Raw genomic sequence first — 18971 nt, 5'->3', positions numbered from 1 at the left:
ATAGAGGTGGCTGAATTTCAAAGAAAAAGATGGAAGGAACAGTGTGGCTGTTGGTGCTAATAAATGGCTCATAGTCTGTCCAGGACATACAGCATCAACTGGAGGTGGTGTTTCCTGCTATTTTTGGAGGGAATATGTATATATGGTGGTGATGGGGGATGGGAGGATTATCATGGGTGCATTCCATACTCTCTAACATTTAAATACCAGTGAAAGCTGATTGAACTGAGCACTGGCAGGCTTGTAGGAACAGAGGTTTACTTTTCTCAGAGTCATGCCCAGAGTGGAAAGTTGTGAGCGGTGCCTCCTCTGTGTCTGCTGTACCCAGGGCTTTGGTTGTATTGGGGCAGTTTCTCTTTCTCAGGACTTTTTCCATGGATTTCCCTCTACTTGTGCTTTTTGTCATGGAGAACCCCCATCCCTGCAGACAAATATCTAAGGTTACCTTTATTTTCTGTTGGGTCACTCTGGGGGAAGACAGGTATAGGATGTCTGTCTGTCCTTGCCTCCGGCTCAGAGTATCTGTCTACGGAGAGATTGTTTTGTCTGAAAAGAGGCAATTTTTCAGTTATAAATGTATGGGTTCAGTGTAGTGATGGGGTAGAAGGTAGTGGCAGTATATTGGGAAATTCGGGAGTGGTGAGGAAGAGGTAAGAGAGTGTGAACCACTGTTTAAGGAAGTTTGGCTAGGAAGGAAAAGAGAATGCAGTAGGTGTAAGGAGACATTGCATCAAGGGAAAATTTTTATTAGTCCTGATTTCCTTAATATTGAAGAGGCTTAAGAATGTTTAAGTGCTCATGAATTATAGTTAACAGTAACCTATTATACACTGAAAAATGTGTTTTAAGAGGGTAGATCTTACGTTACATGTTCTTGCTGCAGTAAAATAATTTTTTTTAAATGCTAATGAAAAGGAGCCAATGAAGAAAGGGCAATTACAGGGGCATTTAATTAATATGGTAAATTGAACATACACATTTAATCTGTCTCTCTCCCCACCACAACAAAACCCTACTGAAATAATGATAGAAGAATTTAAAAGTTATAAATTTCCAAGAGAATAGGAGAGAAGACAAGAGTACATGAGAAATGGTAGATGGAGGAGGACCTGACTTAGCAGAGCAGGGTTCACTGTAACCCAAGACAGGGACAGAATGCCTGCAGAAAGAGACACTAGTGAGAAATGAGATGATATGCCTTATGCAACCTCAGAAAGGGTCAAGATGGAAACTTCAGGTATTGTAGAAAGCCAGATGGAGAAAAACAAAGGGATTAATTCAGCCTGGACACAGAGCAGTTAGACCTGAGGTCCTCTCCCTGACCCTCTGCAGCTGTACCACCCCACAGAAACCTATAGGTTAGGGAGAAATTCAGCTGGTGACACACTCCTCCTGAAGATGCCAGGCAGATTAAAAGTCAGTGCTGTCAGAGAGTTTCTGCATTCTTAACTTCAGGGCCTACCCAGTCCTTTTACCTTCCCTGTTTGAGGAGCTCAAGTGACCTGGTATCGCCAACTCTCCTCTTCCCCTCTTCCCCCAAGCAGGAATCTGCAGAAACTTGTTTGAAAATGATATGTCCCTAGAAGGAAAAATTGGGGGTGAGGGTAGAGGGCTCTTGGTAAGAAAGCTACCTCTTCATCCAACTGTCCTAGAATGAAGGTCACCTGACAACAAGCCCTGGATATTTTACATAGAACTTTGAATCGACATTTTCGTACCTTACTTTTAAACATAAATTGACAGCCAAAAATCTCCGGACATTTGAAAAAATTCTTCAACATAATGGACAAAGCCAAAAATAAAAGGAAAACTAAAGTAAGAGGCAATAGATAATGCGCAAGGTAAAAGAATACTTTAAAAAGTAAAAGCTTTTATAAATACCCTCACAGAGATAAGAGAAAGTAACTGCATCCCTAAACTAAGAACATGGTGCTACTTTTTAAAAACGAACAGTGAGTAAAAATGATCTCTTAGAACTTAAAATTATGGTGGCCCCCCCAATCCAAAGAAATAGAAGATGAGTCAGGAAAGTCTTCCAGGAAGTATAACACACATACAAGGAATTGGACAATAGGGGGGAAAAGAAAATGAGAGGATCAATCCAGGATGTCCAACATTTGATTAATAGGAGTTCCAGGAGAGAGAAAATAGACAAAAGGAAACTCTCAAACAAATAACACAGATTAATTTCCCAGAACTGAAGGAGACATGTCTCCAAATGGAAAGGGCCTGCCAACAACCCAGAGCAAGGAGTAAAAATAGTCTCGTAGGCAGGCATGTCATCATGAAGTGTAGGAATGCCAGGGGTGAAGATTAGATACTAGAACTTACAGAGAAGTAATGAAAGGTCACATGCAAAGGGCAAGGAATCAGAAAGGCATCAGACTTTTTAAAAAATTTATCTTTATTGTTGAAAATATTACAGCTGTTCCCTTCCCCGCTATTGACCCCCTCTCCCCACTCCTACCCGTCTTCCCAGACCATCACGTCACTATTGTGTGTGTCCGTGGGTTATGCATATGTCTATGCATCAAACTTCTTAAAAGCAGCACTTAGAGCTAGAAGAGAAGGAAACAGTGCCTTAAAAAAAAAAAAATCTTAGGGAAAAAAATCATTCTAACCTAGAATTCTGTACCCAGCACTATATAAATCAAGTGTGACAGTAAAATAATGATATTTTCAGACAAGCAGATTCTCAAAAAATTTTCATTATCACGGGAACCTACTGGAGTAATGGAGAGGTTCCAGACTGCCAGCTCTGCAACAGGCCCAGAGGGCCCTATGGGAGGGGAGGTTTCAAGAAACAAGGGAGGTGGGGTACGAATAGCAGATATCTAATGTTTGTGTAGAAAAGAGATTTTACAGCCCTGGCCGGTGTGGCCAGTGGTTAGAGCATTGGCCCGAGGACCGAAGGGTCTTGGGTTTGATTCCCAGCCAAGGGCACGTACCTGGGTTGCAGATTCATTCTCTGGTCCGGGTCAGGGCATGTGCAGAAGGCAACCAATCTATGTGTCTCTCTCACATCGATGTTTCTGTCTCTCTCTTTCTCCCTCTCCCTCCCTCCTAAAAAAAAGAAAAGAGAGACCTGTTAACTGCAGGAAAAACGTAACTTCAAGAAAGAAAATGTAGACATAGTATACTTAACAGCTCAGCAGAAAACGTACTTATGTAATAATAATAATGGCACCAACTACTGATTTAACAAAAACTGATACAACTGGGATGTTGGGAAATAAAAGAACTAAATTCTTTTCTACCATAACTAGAAGTCATGGTCTAAATTGATAAAACAAGAAAAAAGTAATGTAAGAATATGCTTTAGGAACATTTTTGGCCACAGATGAAGGAGGCTGCTTCCTTTTAGGTCCTAAGGTGGTTGATTGGTTTTTGTTTTTGTTTTTTGGCTTTTATTTCTTTTTGCTTTTTATTTTTTTTTAAATAAGGCAATGAGTGAAAGATTTAGAACTCTCAAGAGTCAAAAGTTTTCAACAAAGCTTGTAAAAATTTTATATGAAGATAATATTAATAATCACGTATTACCTCTACTGGACCCTCAGCCTTCTGCTGGTGAAGTTTTTCTTTCTTCCTAGAGTCCAAACAGTGACAGACGCACCCATCTGCCGCCTGTTAACTCCCACCCTGTCCTGTTCTTAGGAGGAATAAGCTCATCCACATTCTCAATCATTCGCACCTGACCTCATGCATGTGGTGGGTTTCCCTTTTTCCCCTGGGGGTAAAGTGACCGACCAGCCTACCAACCTGACTTTTTCAACTTCAGTGTAACTCAGCTTATCGAGTTGTTGCACATAGGGGGCGGTGTATTTTGTTCTTGAATAGAAATATAGTAAAGTAGCAAACATTGGTAAATTTTCATGAGACAGGGTATAAAAGTATTGCAAAATACCTCACCTTGTAACTAACATAAATGATCTCATGGCAATGGAATGGGCTGAGTCTTGGCTCCATGTACTCAAAACGAGAACACTGTGTCATTGGAACAGTTTATCAAGTCTGTCTTTTTCCCAGATTAAGGAAGGATTGTCACAATACAAATGGCCATGAGCCTTGGGAAGCAGGTGATGGATTTTCCAAAGGTCCCCTGGCACAGCATGTTATTTAAAAATAGGAAGGTAGATACCAGACAAGACATCTCAAAGATCTGAAGGTGGTTGCTGCCAGGGAACAGGAATGGCAAGGGAGGGTGGTAGTAGTGGCTACTTTTCATTATAGATTATTTCAAGATACTTGTCTATAATATTTTATTCAACAATTAAATGTTAGCTTTAAAGGAGTAACATATAGGGGAGAGGAAATTATTAATAGAATCAGTTTTCTGAGAAAGCAGGGGGTGTCCCCAGAGCACAGACAGGTCTCCCACTGTGACCTCAGGGAAGATGTGCCTCTGCGCCCACTAGTAAAGGCAGTGGAGGATTGAGGAAGCTCCCATCTGATTCTCCCTTTTCTTGCAAACAGTTTCTTACATCTCACCCTCCTTTTTGGCGCTCTTTTCTGCCTGTTAGTATCTCTTGCTTCTGGGTGTGTGGGTAATGCCCTTGCTTAGTTTTTCTGTGCCTCCAATCGTTTTTGTTTCTCCTGGGCTCTTGAGTGATAGTACAGAATTCTAAGTTGACAGTTATTTCCCCTCAGCACTTTGAAGACATGATTCCATTGTCCTCAGGCATCTATTACTGCTTGATGAGAAGTCTGCATCCTTTGTAGGTAATCTGTTTTTTCTCTGATAATTTTACCCAGGATACATCCAGGTGTAGATTTGTTTTTATTTATTCAGCTCAGTGTGATTTTCCCACTTGAAGAATCTTTTCTGGACTTTGGAGGTATCTCTGGGATGAATTCCTAGTGGCCTCTGTCAGGGCCCACTGGGATTTATTGAACAAACAGGTTCTATGTTAATTTCTTCATCCCCGACTGTTACAGACCTTGGATAGTGCCAACATCCAATCCCCACACCCAAGGCAGGTCCAGGGTTAGGGGCTCTGATTTCTCAAGTCTCTTCACCCATGGCTTGAGGTGCCTGGCCTCCTCCATGTCAGCTCCTCCAGCTGGTGGCAGATTTTCTGACTGTACCAGGAGTTTGTGGCTACCACCTGCCTACCCTAGTGGGCTCACAGCCTTGACTACTTTTCCTAAGGTGCTTTAAATTGCCGACATCTCCTGACTCTCCAACCTGGTTAACAACGATAGCAGCAAAGTGAACTAATATTTACTGAGAGCTTGTTATGTGCCTGTTCAGGTGCTTTCTTTATGTGTTAACTTATTTAACCAGGTAACAACTCTGAGGTGCAGTTCCTATCATTACCCCAATTAGAAAGTGGAGAAGCCGGACCGTAATCCAGTGGGCATATCTTGTTTTATTGTGCTTCACTTCATTAAGCCTCACAGATGTAGGATTTTTTGTTTTTGTTTTTTACAAATTGAAGGCAAGATCCTCCACCAGCAAAAAGATGATTATTCACTTTGTTGGGGTGGTGTGGAACCAAACCTACAGTATCTCTGAGGTGTGTCTGTGGTCTGGCTTCCAAGTTCACACTCTTAAACCCTTTGCAGGTCCTGCCTCTTGCAGTTCCTCCTGGATGATAGATGGCTCTAAACCCCACGACTGCTGTGAGCCTCAGAGGTTTCCTTTCTTGCTTTTGAGCGTGGCTATGTGTGTTTATTTATAAATTTATATGCATATATAAATGTCTGTGTTTATAGATATAATACTCATTTTTATCCCCCATCTTCACCCCTGCATTCTGATTTGTGACACTTCTGAATGTTTCTTAGGACCACAGGCATTTTATCTTATTTTACCTTTAGTTTTAGAATTATATGGAATCCCATCATAAATCTTCAGACTGAAAAGGTCATTCAGCCCATTTGTTTGCTTATAGGCAGGATTATAGCTAAACTAAGGACAGTATTCTTTGTTTTTATGGCAGGGATTCAGCCTCACTCGTTATTTTGCCCTAGTTAAAAAACAAAAACACAAAACTCTTACTCTGATACACAATTTCCTTTAATATATTAAATAATTAGTTGTCTACAGAACTATAGACAGGATCCTAGGCTTTTTGCTTAGAGTTAGTTATTTCCTATTTGTCATGTCATTTTAATTTCTCTACTTGCACTACTTGGTATATGGATATGAAATAGGAACGAATGTATCTGATAAAATGTCATGGGGTTTACAAGTCTGTTTGTTTCATAATTCACCAATGTTTCCAGTAATGGTGCAATTTTAGCAAGGTATCCAGTTTTTTTTATTTATTTATGCATGTGCAAATCTGCTTGCTCACACACACATACACACACACACACTCACACTCTTCCTTATTTGAAACACTTGCCCTGTTTGGGTGCCAATCCCTATGCAGGAGAAAGGGAAGAGAACATTGTTGCTTCTGCCGATGCTCACCTGATAAGTGGCTTAGCTGTGGCCAGTAGGTAACTTCTGGTAATCTCAGGCTGTGCCACAATGAGATTAATTAGAAACCAGTGACTGTTCTTGTTTTGCTTTTCTGGAAGCTCTTATCTGTACGTAACACAGAACCCCCTGCTAGTTATGAATGCTGCTTATATCCAGAACTGAGGAAAGGGCCCTAAAAGCTGTTCTCAATACATGTATGCAAGAATATTCTTCTCTTGTCTCAGGATTGGCCTGTCTTAAAAAGCATTTGGAGCTTTCTATATCAGAGGTGTTTGGAATTGGCTCTGGCAGCTGTGGAATGAAAACTGAAACAGTGTTTACCTCATTGTATAAAACTTTCTTTTATTCACAAGAGTATATAACACTATTGTTGAGAAGAAGGGGAATAAAGAGGGGAAAATGTGATGGGAATAAATCTGATGTGATACCTGCCCTCTGGGAACTAACAAACTGCAGACAGCGTGCTTCATGCTGGAGATTCGTTCTTGAACACATCTGCAGGTTGCACCACAAGGAATCTTGTCCCATAAAGAAATGATAATGCAAATGCTTTTGTAAAGTACTTTGAGGTTAATTTCTTTTTAAAATTTCTTTTGACAGATTTATTTAAAGCTAGGTAAATCTGCGATATTCTAGCTCTCTGAACAGAGCAGATATTGGTAATAACTTGTTTTCAAGGACCTAACAGATTTAGAAATACTTGACTGATTCTAGAGAACATCAGGCTGAAATGCTTTCCGGACCCTAATTCTAAACATTATTGTATAAGTTGCTTTAACTCAGAGCTTCTAAGCAAAATAAAAATTTAAGAAAACAGCAATAGGGAAAAGTGTTTAAATGCATATATTATAATCAGATCTGTATTTACTTCTTTGTCTATTTACACTTAAATGATGTTTCATTATTTAAGAAGACAAAATGTGACAGTATTCTATTAAAATTTTTTTCCATTCCAGTGATTTGCTTTAATGTAATCTGTAGAACTTATAATTATGTTGTGTTCTCAGACTTCACTCTTGCCAGTTACTCTCAGAGGCACTTTTATACTTTTCTCCTTGATTCATTTGTAGAGTGGGATGGTCCAGGGGTGACAGGTTTTGCCCCATGACCCTTGCCTTTTCTAAAGAGGTGTGTCTGTGAGCTCATACACACAAATGTGGGAAGGTTCCCTTTCAGCTCTTAAACTCTCTGTTGATCCAAACTGGCCTTATGATGTCATTAACTGGATGTTTCCCATGAGCTCAGATGACTCATGACTGTGATGGGCTTTCACATTCAACAAGCAGCATGACTTCACCTCCCCCCATGTGGGAAGCATTTGACTCCTTCCCTGCCACGGTGACTTTTTCCAGCCTTCAGTGAGTCCTTGAAGGCTTCCCTCTTCACAACGATCCTCACTTCCCCCACCTCCCTCCCAGTCTTACATGCAATATTCTCCACATGAAATCTCATTGTATTAATTATAATGCTTCTACTTTGTATCAGTATATATCTGTTTCATACAGTTGATGACCATCTTCTCATGTATGTTGTTTATAGCAATTTCTGCATTTAATTATAAGGTTCTAAAAAGCAATTCATGTATCTTTCTTGGGCTACTTGACAGTACCTTGCGTAAAACGTGTACATAACACCCTTAATAAATATTTCTCTATATAATTGTACAAGCTTACATATACATGCATGGAGAGTCCATCTGAAAGAATTTTCCAGGTGTCTTAAAACAACACTTTTAATATTTTTATAGCCTCTTGACAGGAATCTTTCTAAAATGCATTTTATACTTGCCTGCTTTTAAATAGGGTATGTTGACCATAAGCTAACCTTTTCTTTATTACTCAAGGTTTTCAGCAACATCAGTTAAGGCTTAGTGTTGTAATATAACGGTGCCTTCAAGGGTGGTTGAGGTGTGGAAAGCTATCTGATCCTACCATAAATGACTAACAATAGTCATTCTTTTAAGTTTTCATCATCTACCCCTCACCTTTTTAAAGCTGCTCTTAGCGTATTTGACTCTAGGAGTCCCTTGCTCATTTTTCACTGCTCAGTTATTATTTCTGATTTGCTGTAGCCCAGAAAGCCAGATTATCACATTCGTTAATGTAAATAAGAACAAGGCTCTGAGTAGAGACCTGTCCTACAAAATAAACTACATGGATGGTATGAAAGCTGGTTAGCTTCTTGAAGTTAGAAAACATATCTGAGTACAGTAGGAAGAGATCCTGGGAGTCATTTAATTTAGTACTTTTAAATTACAGATGAGAGGACAGCTGTTGTATTTGCTCAGGGTCACACAATTACTTAATGTCTCAGTCAGATTAGAGTTTGGATTTCTCACTCCCAGTTTTTTTTTTTTAGTTTTTTTTTTTTACATATCTTTATTGATTTCAGAGAGAGGTAAGGAAAGGGAGAGACAGAGACAGAAACACCAATGATGAGAGAGTCATTGATCGAGCCCGCAACCTGGGCATGTGTCCTGACCGGGAATCGAACCCCGATCGCCTGGATCCTAGGTTGACGCTCAACTGCTGAGCCACACCCGGCTGGGCCCTCACTCCCAGTTTAATGCTCAGCTTCCATTGTGTATTCTACCATAGCTGGAGTTTCTGGAAATCTGGTATATGTAGGTGCTATTATTTTGAAAGTATTCGTATGTGTCTGTATATATCTCAAAACATTAACTATTAAATGTAGGGGTTGACAAAAGTAGGTATATAATTATAATACAAATAAATAATACAGTAATAAATAATAATACAGGAATGAACTCTGTGTTTTGCATACTCACAACTGTAATCCTACTTTTGCCTACCCCCAGTATGTTTATAGATATACATGCTTATACACACAGAGAGACATTGACTATTTAGTGTTGACACTGATTGTATTTGCTGTTTATTACAGTATCTTCTAGGTGAGAGATCTAAACCTGGGCAGAGGGAAAAGTGCTGATTCAGAAAAAGAAATGGACAAAAGGAGATCTAACCTAATGAGCCACCAATTCAGTGCGCCAGGCACTGAATTTCCCCAGACCCACCATCAAGAGAGCAGCTCTCAGCTATACTTATTGCTGTGCAAATAGTGGTCATAATAGAAAATTCTTTCAGGGGTTTTTTCTCTATGCTTCATTCTGAGAAGTTTTCTCTGTACTATCTTCCAGTTCACTAATTCTCTCTTTGTTAAGTCTACGCTGCTCTATACTCACTGAGTTTTTTATTTCACTGAGAGTACCTTTCATTTATAGAAGTCCTATTTTTCTCTTTTAAATCTCTCCTGTCTCTTTCAAAATATCTTATTCCCTTTTCATGTATTTAGTTATTTATTTCCTTAATAATTTTAAATGGACTTATTTAATAGTCTGTGTTTAGTAATTCTGTTACCTGAAGTTCTTGGGTTATCTGTTCTGCCTTTCTGTGTGTCTGCTGATTCTAGCTAACGGCACATGATCTTTTTGTGGATTTTGTAATTTTGGATTGTGAAGTCGTGTTTGATAGGGATTTATTGGTGGGAATCTTGTGGCTGGGTTGAAAGCAAGTCTCTCCATAGGGCTTTTGCATTGGCTTTTGCCAGATGCCCCATGTCAAAGCCAGGGCCATTTTTTATGTTTGTCTCTTAGCTTCGGGGTTCCTGGACCACAGAGTGAGTAAATTTGAACCCCAAGCCTTCCAGACAGCAAACTTATGCAAGCCAGTTCTTAGAGCAGACTTTTTTGTTTTGTTTTCATTTAAAGCCTGGGCTGAGATTTTACTAAGATTAAAACCTTACAGAGGGTAACAGAGAATGTGACTATGTAGCGGTGGCCAAAGCTGTGAATGGGGGTGACTCAGAGACCCAGAATGGGCCATGAGAGGCATCTTTACACCTCTCTGACTTCCGTTCCTCTGCTGCCAGGGTATCCCTCCCTTCTGATTGCAGTTCTACATTGTTTTGTGTGTATTGCAGTTCTGCACACTAGTTGAGGCTGAGAGCTATATACATCTTATCCTCTTGTGATTGAGCTCTTTCCAAATTCCCCTGAGTTGTGCAGGGTTACATACTCTCACCTGTGGCCTTTGAAGGTTATCATTTTCCCCCAAAATTTCATCCTTAATGAATCATTCCCTTCACCTTTGTGTGGAAATGATGATGCCATCTCATTCTTGTCAAGGAAAAGCAGTAGTGTAGAACTGAGAGGAGCCACCCAGCTGTGGTGGGAGGAATCTGTGGGGAACTGAGCGACCTCATCTGCCTTCTTCCCCGGTGAGGTGACTCCCCTGGGTCTGCAGAACATCTCTCTCGCCTGGCCCTGTGCTCCTTCCTGCTGAGGGAATGTCTCAAGGCAGTATTTCCTCTCCCTAGAGATTTATTTCTGAGCAAGAAACCTTCAGTGTTATGTTTGGAAAGGGCTTTTCTCACATTTCCATGTCTCCTCATGCAGGTTTCTTTTCCGCTCAAACTAGGTGCTTGGATGAGATTGAGCACAACAAGGAGCCATTGTTAGAGGAGATAGTGCTATACTTATAATTCTCAACTCTTTAAAGTAGGTGCGGTACATTACTGCTCCCAAAAGTCAGTAATGCTAGAAAATGAGGTGGGAATGTGTCAAAAATAAAATACAAACCCATTGCCAAAGATGCCTAGGAGGATGAAAACTCAGCGGTCTTTTGTTGATATAAATATGTAGTAGTTAAAAAAATTACCTAACCCGTGTTCTGTGACACTGTGTTTGTCTCTGACATTCAGGCAGCTCATAGAGGCTTTGTTCCAGTGATTTATACCAGAAGCCTATAATAAAAATGCAGCCTCAAATCATGCAGCTGGGCACCATTCATTTTTCTTCCATGGACAGTTTCAGAACTTAAAGAACTGCAGCATACCTATAAAAGCTCTTCCCTCACAGGAAATGCATGCCCGGCCATGGCAGCTGGCCCTCCTGGGCTGCTTCTGCTTTGCAGAGTCATTGGTGCTGCCATGGGGTTTCTAGATTTGGTTTATGAGTGCTGAAAAGAGTTTCCAGGAAGATACTGTGCAGTTTTAGGGAGTTAATAAAAATAATAGTCCCTTCCCCTCTTGAGTTGGAACCAATTGAGAGATCAGACAGATGGATATGAAACTATCAGCTTTATTACCGATAATAGCTTGATTAAAAAATGCAACTTGAAATATATAGCAAATGGCTTCTAGTACTTTCTACCTGAGTTGAACTCAGCTGCTTAAAACTGTAGGCCTTCCACTTGGAGAAAGCTTATATGGCAGTAGACAAGAATATACCATCTCTGTGGGCATGCTCATGAGAAGGTGCTCATGCAGGCTTTGTTCTGATGATTTGTACTAGAGGCTGTACTAAAAATGCTCAGCCAGAAGAGACTGATCCACATGTGCTCAGTTTCCCAAAGTCACTAGTCAGAAAAGTCACTCCTCTTTGGAGGACAAAACAATATGGAGCCAAGAGCAAAATCCAGCCACATGGAAACATGGAGGCAGGAAGACGGAGGATGGCCAGTTGTGTCCTCAAATACATGAACCAGTTTTATTATATCTGCATTGTGTCTGCAAGTAGAGGTGAGGTACTCTTTTGAGTGGGTTCTGTGGGATTCTTTCTCTACACCACAAGTATGTATTTTCTTACTTGGTCATTTTTATATGTATTTTCAGCTTCACATTTAGTATGGGGCAGGAGTTGACTATCCTCTCCACTGCAGCTTCTTGGAGAATTTTTTTCCTTAGCTCTTTTTAAAATCTTGGCAAAATAAGGAAGTCATTTTGCCATTGGCATCCCAGAAATGACAAGCGTAGGCTTGGTGATGTTGGCATAGTTAGTGTAGCCAGGTGGGGCCCCTCTGAAGAGCATTCTGTTACTCGCAACAGAGGGTTCCTGCTGGTGAGCCTGAATGTTTCCCAGCCTTCCTCCACTGGCTGCATCCTTATTATAAGGCCTGGAGTTGGGGCAGGGAACATAAGTGGGAATCAAAAGACATAGTGTTCCCAGGAGCCTTTAAAGTATTGTATTCCAAATTTTGATGCATGAATGTCCTCTCACAAGTATAAAAGCAAGAAGCACAATCAATCAATGGTCTTTGTCATGCTCTGCAGCTTTCTTAGGAGATGCAGACAGGCAGTAATAGTGATTATCAATAGTGTCTTGAATTTTTGGTGATGTTTGCCAACTCATAGGCCACCCCAGTGAGCAAGGTCAGGGGCTCCAACCCCAATTGATAGGAGAAGAAACTGAAGGCCTTATTGATTTGCCCAAGAACACAGGGAGGTCAAAGCCCAGTTAAAAAAAAAGAAATGAGAATTGCCTGGTTCCCATTGTTGGCTTAAAGCACCAGACTGCATTCCCTTCTGCAGTATGTGCTAATTGTTCATTTCCAACAAAACACAATAGGGAATTTTTCCTTTATAGGTTGTAAACGTTCAAGATGCCCATAGTCACTCATAACCGTTGTTTCCTTATCACCACCAGCAAGCTCTCTTATCTATCTTCTTGTTCCCTTCCATTGCTACATCTATGCAAAGAAGCTAAATGTATATGAAAGCACTTCATTAACTCTCAAGTGGCACTTAATAGTTTACTATTATTATGATACATATTCTTCACTTTGCATCATTAAAAGATAAAGATATTTCCATTTCATAGTGGCCAGTAGGGTTGGGCAGGGAGTGTAACTTATGTAACATTCATCTGAAATAACTTAAAGTGGCACATATCACAAGAACATGAGTAACAATAATATGAAGCTCTCAGTCATAGAAGTCTTTCAGAGAAGTACACACTGAGAAAGTACATGTACATTTACAGGGTGAAGCAACAGAATGGAAGCATTAACAGGAAACAAGATAAATAAACAACTTTGGGGAAAGATTAAAGTATTTCCAAGTTAAAAAGATAGAATTGGGGTAAATTCTTTTTCTACCAGGTAAAAAAACAAATCTCCCTTTCATGTTCTTGAGTGTATATATATGTTGTCTATATGCAGGATATACATGATAATACAGAATTCCCTGATGGATTTTTCACATAATAAGAGGGTTGCACCATAGTTCAGCATCTATACAAGGGCCTCAAAATGTCTCATCACTTAATGATGGCATAGGAAAGTTTGAGATGGATTAGTATATACACTGTTTTCTTTTCTATAACTGATTTTCAGCAACAGTGAATGAAAGCTCCTCATCCACATGTGTGGTTTACACGCCACATCAGTTTAAATTAAACTCCAGCCTCCTCTGGGCTCTTACCTACTTAAGGCTTGTAACGTCTCACCATCCTTTCAGATGAAGAATTACTCCTTTCTCCCTCCCCCATACTTTTTATTTTTAAAAAAAATTCAGACTTACAGCGAAGTTGAAAGAACAGTACAGTGAACATCCATCCTGCGCCTAGAATATTTTTTCCCTTTGGATAAGCCATTTGAGAGTAAGTTGCACAGTCACGGCACTTCATCCCTAAATATTTTAGCATCTATCTACTAAGAACAAAAAATTCTCTTATATGACCACTGTGTAATTATCACACTCAAGAAACCTAACATGAATACAGTAGTTATGTAGGACCCAATTCACATTCAAGTTTGCACAGTTATGTCAGCATTAGCCTTTATTCTCCCCAGTTCAGGATCCAGGCTAAGATCATACACTATGTTTATTGTCATGACTCTAGTCTCACTTTTTCTTCTTTTTTTTCCTTTCCTTTCCTTTCCCTTTCTTTCTCTCCCTGTCTCCATCTCTTTCCCTCCCTCCTTTTCTTTCATGACAATGACATTTTTTAAAAGTCCAGGCCAGTTTTTAAATCTTACCTGCTCTTGAAAGAAACTTAATAAGGAAAGAGGGGCCTTTGCCCTATGATAATTTGGCTTGACTTTTTCCCTTTCCCTTTTAACCTCCATGATTTTGTGGCTTGCAGTGAAACTTCTTATGAGATGTATTCCTATTAGATGCGTAAAATTCAAGATAGGTTCTTCTTCCTAAATATCTGCGTCCTGATAGACTTGTTCAAAGGCATCTCCTGGGACTGATGAACATAGTAGGAGCACTTTTGACAGAATGGCATGTGTCTCTAGGAATTTGCTTTTGACATTCACAGGCCTTGCTCCACCAAATTCGCTATCCATACCAATAGTGAGTACCTGGCTAGGATTTCTCAGAATTCCTTAGCCTTTTAATATTAATATACTTTTCTTAAAAGCTATAAATAAGAGAAAGACAAATGTTCAGAGTTAAAGGTGGGGGGATTTTGCTTGTTAAAGACCCTGGCCCCATCCTAAAGTTTTATTCAAAAAGTATTCAAAAGAGCAATGGTTTTTCTAAAACTTTGATTCCCATGTCTACTTAATACCTTCATACATCTCTTCTGCACAGACTCTTAATTTCAAAAGTAACTGCTGTCTTAGAAGGCAGGAAGTCAGATGTGTGGAGCTAACAGTGAGATGGGGGTGAAAATTGGCTCAGTTAACTAGTTTATAACTGTCAACTTGTTAGAAGGTAGTTTCTTTCACTTGAGAATGGGAGCTTTTGTCAGCCATAAGCAAGCATACAATGTTATACAGGAAAATTTTGCTTCACTATAAAACAGAAAATGAGGTAATATAAGCTTCCTGAGACATTAAGAAATATGATCTCTATTCCACTGGAGATAAGACACTAATTATCACGGAAGATGTTGGTTATCATTTAATGGAGAAATATTATGTTGACATAATGCGTAATTTCAGCATCTGTTGTGCCTTACTTTGGATTGTAAATCCAGCCTAATGGATCTGTGGAGCGGTTTAGGCCTTTCATATTAGATTCCCTTGCCTCCTAGAAAAGCTTGCTTATGAAAGAGTCGATTGAGATGGGCATCTTGCATTTACTAACACTTCCATTCTGAAACTAGTACTTACTAAAGGTCTACCATCTGTTGAGTAATTTTATTTAATTCACAGAACAACCCTGAAAAATAACTATTTTTTACCTAACAGATAAAGAAACTGAGGCAGAGAAAGGTTAGGTAATTTATGCAAGGTCACACAGTTAATAAGTGGTCCACTCAGATCTACTACTTATGATATTTTGACTCAGATCTTTCTGACTCAGTTGTGCTCCAGTTTGTCAATTAGTAGAGGTCTTCTTGGAGATCAGGTTAATTGCCAATGAGTAATGCCAAATTAGTAACTGCTGGGACTGTTGTGAGTAAAACGAATAGAGATGAGTTAACCTGCACACTCAATTTTTTTTTTACTGGCTGCCAGCAACTCCCAGACCTTCCTGTCTAACTCCACAAATTGAGGCTCCACAAATGAACACTATAGTAGTTGGGCCATTGACTTCCAACCCCAAAGGGAATTCCAGGCAAATCAGGCTGTGTCGTGTGAGAACTCTTTTTACCTAGGACAGAGGCAGGCCTAGTGCTGCCAGGGTCAAGGGTTTTTCCTTTTTCCTACAAGCCCAGAGGTGAATGTCAGATCTTAGTATTCCAGTGGTCCATGGAAAAGCAAAAAAGATTGCTCCAGTGCTGACAAAGCTGGTCTAGAATGCCCTCCCCACCAGGTAGACAGAGGCAGGAGGGTAATGGAATCCCAAATGAGAAAAACAGGCCTCTGACACTTTCGGCCAAGAAAATATCCTTGCCCTTGATCCTGACCAGCCTGGAGAGTAGAATTGGTGTAAGAGGAATGGGACTAGAGAGGAGCGCTGGAGCTCAAAGACGGCTGGAACTGCCAGATGACACTCTTCTTTTGATCACGAATTGTTTCTTGTGAAATGGATGTTTGTTTTTCTCCGTTGTGAAAGAGGGATTTAAATGAGAGAAAATCTAGCTTTCCTTTTCTCCTTTTCCCTAGGCAACACCCTATGTATGTCCTAAATATGTAGGACATACATATTTATATGAGCATATCTAAATATTTAATATCTGCATAAAACTAGTAACTTTTTATGGTAAAATTCCACTTTAGAAAAATTTTCTAACTGACCAGTTTTAACAAGCTTAATTATCATAGCTCAAGAGTGTTTGTATTTATTTTGGCTGATGAATAAAGAGCTCCATGGTGAGAAGGGATGTGGGGGGTGAGGAAATGGGGGAACACTTTCTCTCCCATAATGAGAATTTATCTGTGTGGCAACTTTTGCTTTGAATATGAATCAGAGGGAGTTCATGCTTTGAGACAAATTTATAGTTAGTAGTAAGATAAAGGCACGTTTTACTGACTTATTTTTACTTAGTAAATCTTAATTACCTTCTCTTCATAAATTAAAGCATTTACCATGCTGTATCTCAGTCATCAGATTTGTCATATGTAGCATTAGTTTCACAGAGTAATTGCCTTTTGGGCTTTTTGTAAAACATCACCTTATAGTCTTTGTTTTAATGCTCCAGAGGAATTGCTGACTGGGTTTTCAGTGAGCACACTAGTCTTGTCATATTATCTCAGTTTTTTAAGGAAGTACTGATACCAATTGGACTAACTCTGGGTATCAGCATCATGATCTCACTAGTTGGGAGTGAAGTAGGAAGGGGAGAGAAATGGTGTGAATTACAGACTATTTTGAAAGACATAATTTTATTCCTTTGAAGTACATCACAAAATATTTCCAGTATAGGTCCCAGAGACTGGCTTTAGTGAGGAGTTTTATTTGTAATTAATAGAATTTGATATAAATGTGCTAAAATCCTTGGGAATATTTTATTGACTTAAGTAGAATACAGAATCTTCTTCATTCTGTTAATTTGCTTAGCCAATCCTTTCCTAATAGTTAATGTAGACTTAGAGTTCAGTCCAACCCAAGTTGAGTTATCACAAATGCTCCTTATAAATTAGTAGCATTTCTTCTTCTTGGCTCCCAGTATGTGAAAAAGGAGTCCACAAAATGTTCAATTTTTTGTTGATTGGACAGACTTGAGAGTGGTACCATTTTATTGATTATCAAAAGAAAAAGTCACAGAAGTGGATATAAAAATGTATGTACTTGCTGTGTGGTCATGGTCCACATTTCCTCACATTCACATTTCACCATTCCCCTGCTTCTTTGGATGTCAGGGGGCTGCTTACCCAAAGGCTGCAGTTCCTAGTGCCCTGGTCACCTGGCTTCTAACTGGTGTGGCTAAAGGCAGGCTGTGATGGAAGACTGGAGGTGGGAGGAAAGCAGCTACAGGGTTTTTGTCCTTCCCTCTTCTCCACCAACAACATCTCTCATAGTGGATGGATAGGCCTCATCCAGGGCTCCAGCTACAAGGAGACAGATCCACCGTGTGTCCAGCATCCTCTGAGTGTCGCATACCTTGCTTTAGTAGCACTGCTTCTCTCCTCCCCATCCTCAGCCCTGTGGTAGGAGTGGCTTCCTGCTATTGAGACTCTAAGTGGCCTTTCTGTGCCTTCTGACATCTCAGCTCTTCTATCACCTGTGTAAAGTCTCCGAGTTAAATGAGCCCTATTTCACATACTAATAGTAATTTCTTTTTCCTGACATATATTTTATATAACAGTTTTGCTTATACATCATAGTTTATGGGTGTTGATAAAGGGAATGTTAAATTATCCATTACCTCAGTTAATGTTTAATCAATTTAGTATCACATGTAGATAATGGGGCAAAGAAGAATAAGAGCAAATGACTGGGGAGACTGCTGTTGGCAGAGTGCGTGGGAGTTGAGGAGGACTAGACTAGGGTAGGGGTGGCAGGAGTCTTGCCAGGTGCTAAGATCTGGATCAAGTGGATGCGGAAGAAGGGCATTGCCAGCAGAAGTGGCAATTTGTACAAAAACATGTCACGTGCGGTTGCATGGGAGTCTGTTGGGTTAGGGGCAATGGAGGAGGAAGGTGCTAGAAAGGTAGTCAGGGGCTGAATCACCATGGACAGTGAAGACTCCACCAAGACTCCTTTTTCCTACAAGCACTTGGACTTGATCCGTTCGTTGCTGAGGAGCGCTGAGGAAGGATTTTAAAGGGGAATTACATGAACGGATTTATCTTTTAGAAAGGTCACTCTTGAGTGAGTATGAAAGAGAGAGTAGAGGGCTAAGAGTGGAGGCAGAGAAACCTAGCCAGGTAGTTACTGCACAAGTCTTAGTTGGAGAGGGAGATGTTTGAATGGAGGCATGAATTAAGTAAAGGAGATTTGGGAAGAGGGGGATGTCAAATACACTAAGAAAGTAGAATGTGTAGAACTTGTTGTTTTTTTGTATGTGTGCATGTGTTAGAAGTTGTCATTAAGTGATGATCAGTTGTACCCAGAGATCACGATGTGTTTGTTTGGTTAGGCTAAGTAAGTCTTAAAACTAGAAGACTGTTCCTTAAATTGGGATCACAAAGTGTCCTGGGAGGTCTCTTGTGTGTTTCTGGGCTGTTTTTGCTGCCTTATGCTCCAGACATATTTTAGATTCCAAACAACTTATGGTTGCAGCACTACTCATGTTTTACAAACAAGCCAAACAAGTGATTCTTTTTAAAAACCATTCACTGTTCCCCCTCCTCACCCTCTTATCCTTTTCCAGTCCATGATCTGCCCAGTCTCTCTCTGCTAGTCATGAAACTTATCTGCTATCTCATCTCTTGCCTCTATCATACCTTCCTTATCTCTG

General features: G+C 39.9%; 1 protein-coding gene across 1 annotated transcript in view; it reads left to right on the top strand.

Annotated features, from left to right (window-relative positions):
• Positions 1-18971, top strand: part of GATB (glutamyl-tRNA amidotransferase subunit B) — a 70605-nt gene that overhangs the window by 3258 nt on the left and 48376 nt on the right. The gene's annotated exons all lie outside the window — the stretch shown is intronic.

This window comes from Miniopterus natalensis, chromosome 4 (genome assembly GCF_054644295.1).
Source record: "Miniopterus natalensis isolate mMinNat1 chromosome 4, mMinNat1.hap1, whole genome shotgun sequence".
NCBI lineage: Eukaryota > Metazoa > Chordata > Mammalia > Chiroptera > Miniopteridae > Miniopterus > Miniopterus natalensis.
This window is presented reverse-complemented; position numbering and strand designations above follow the sequence as displayed.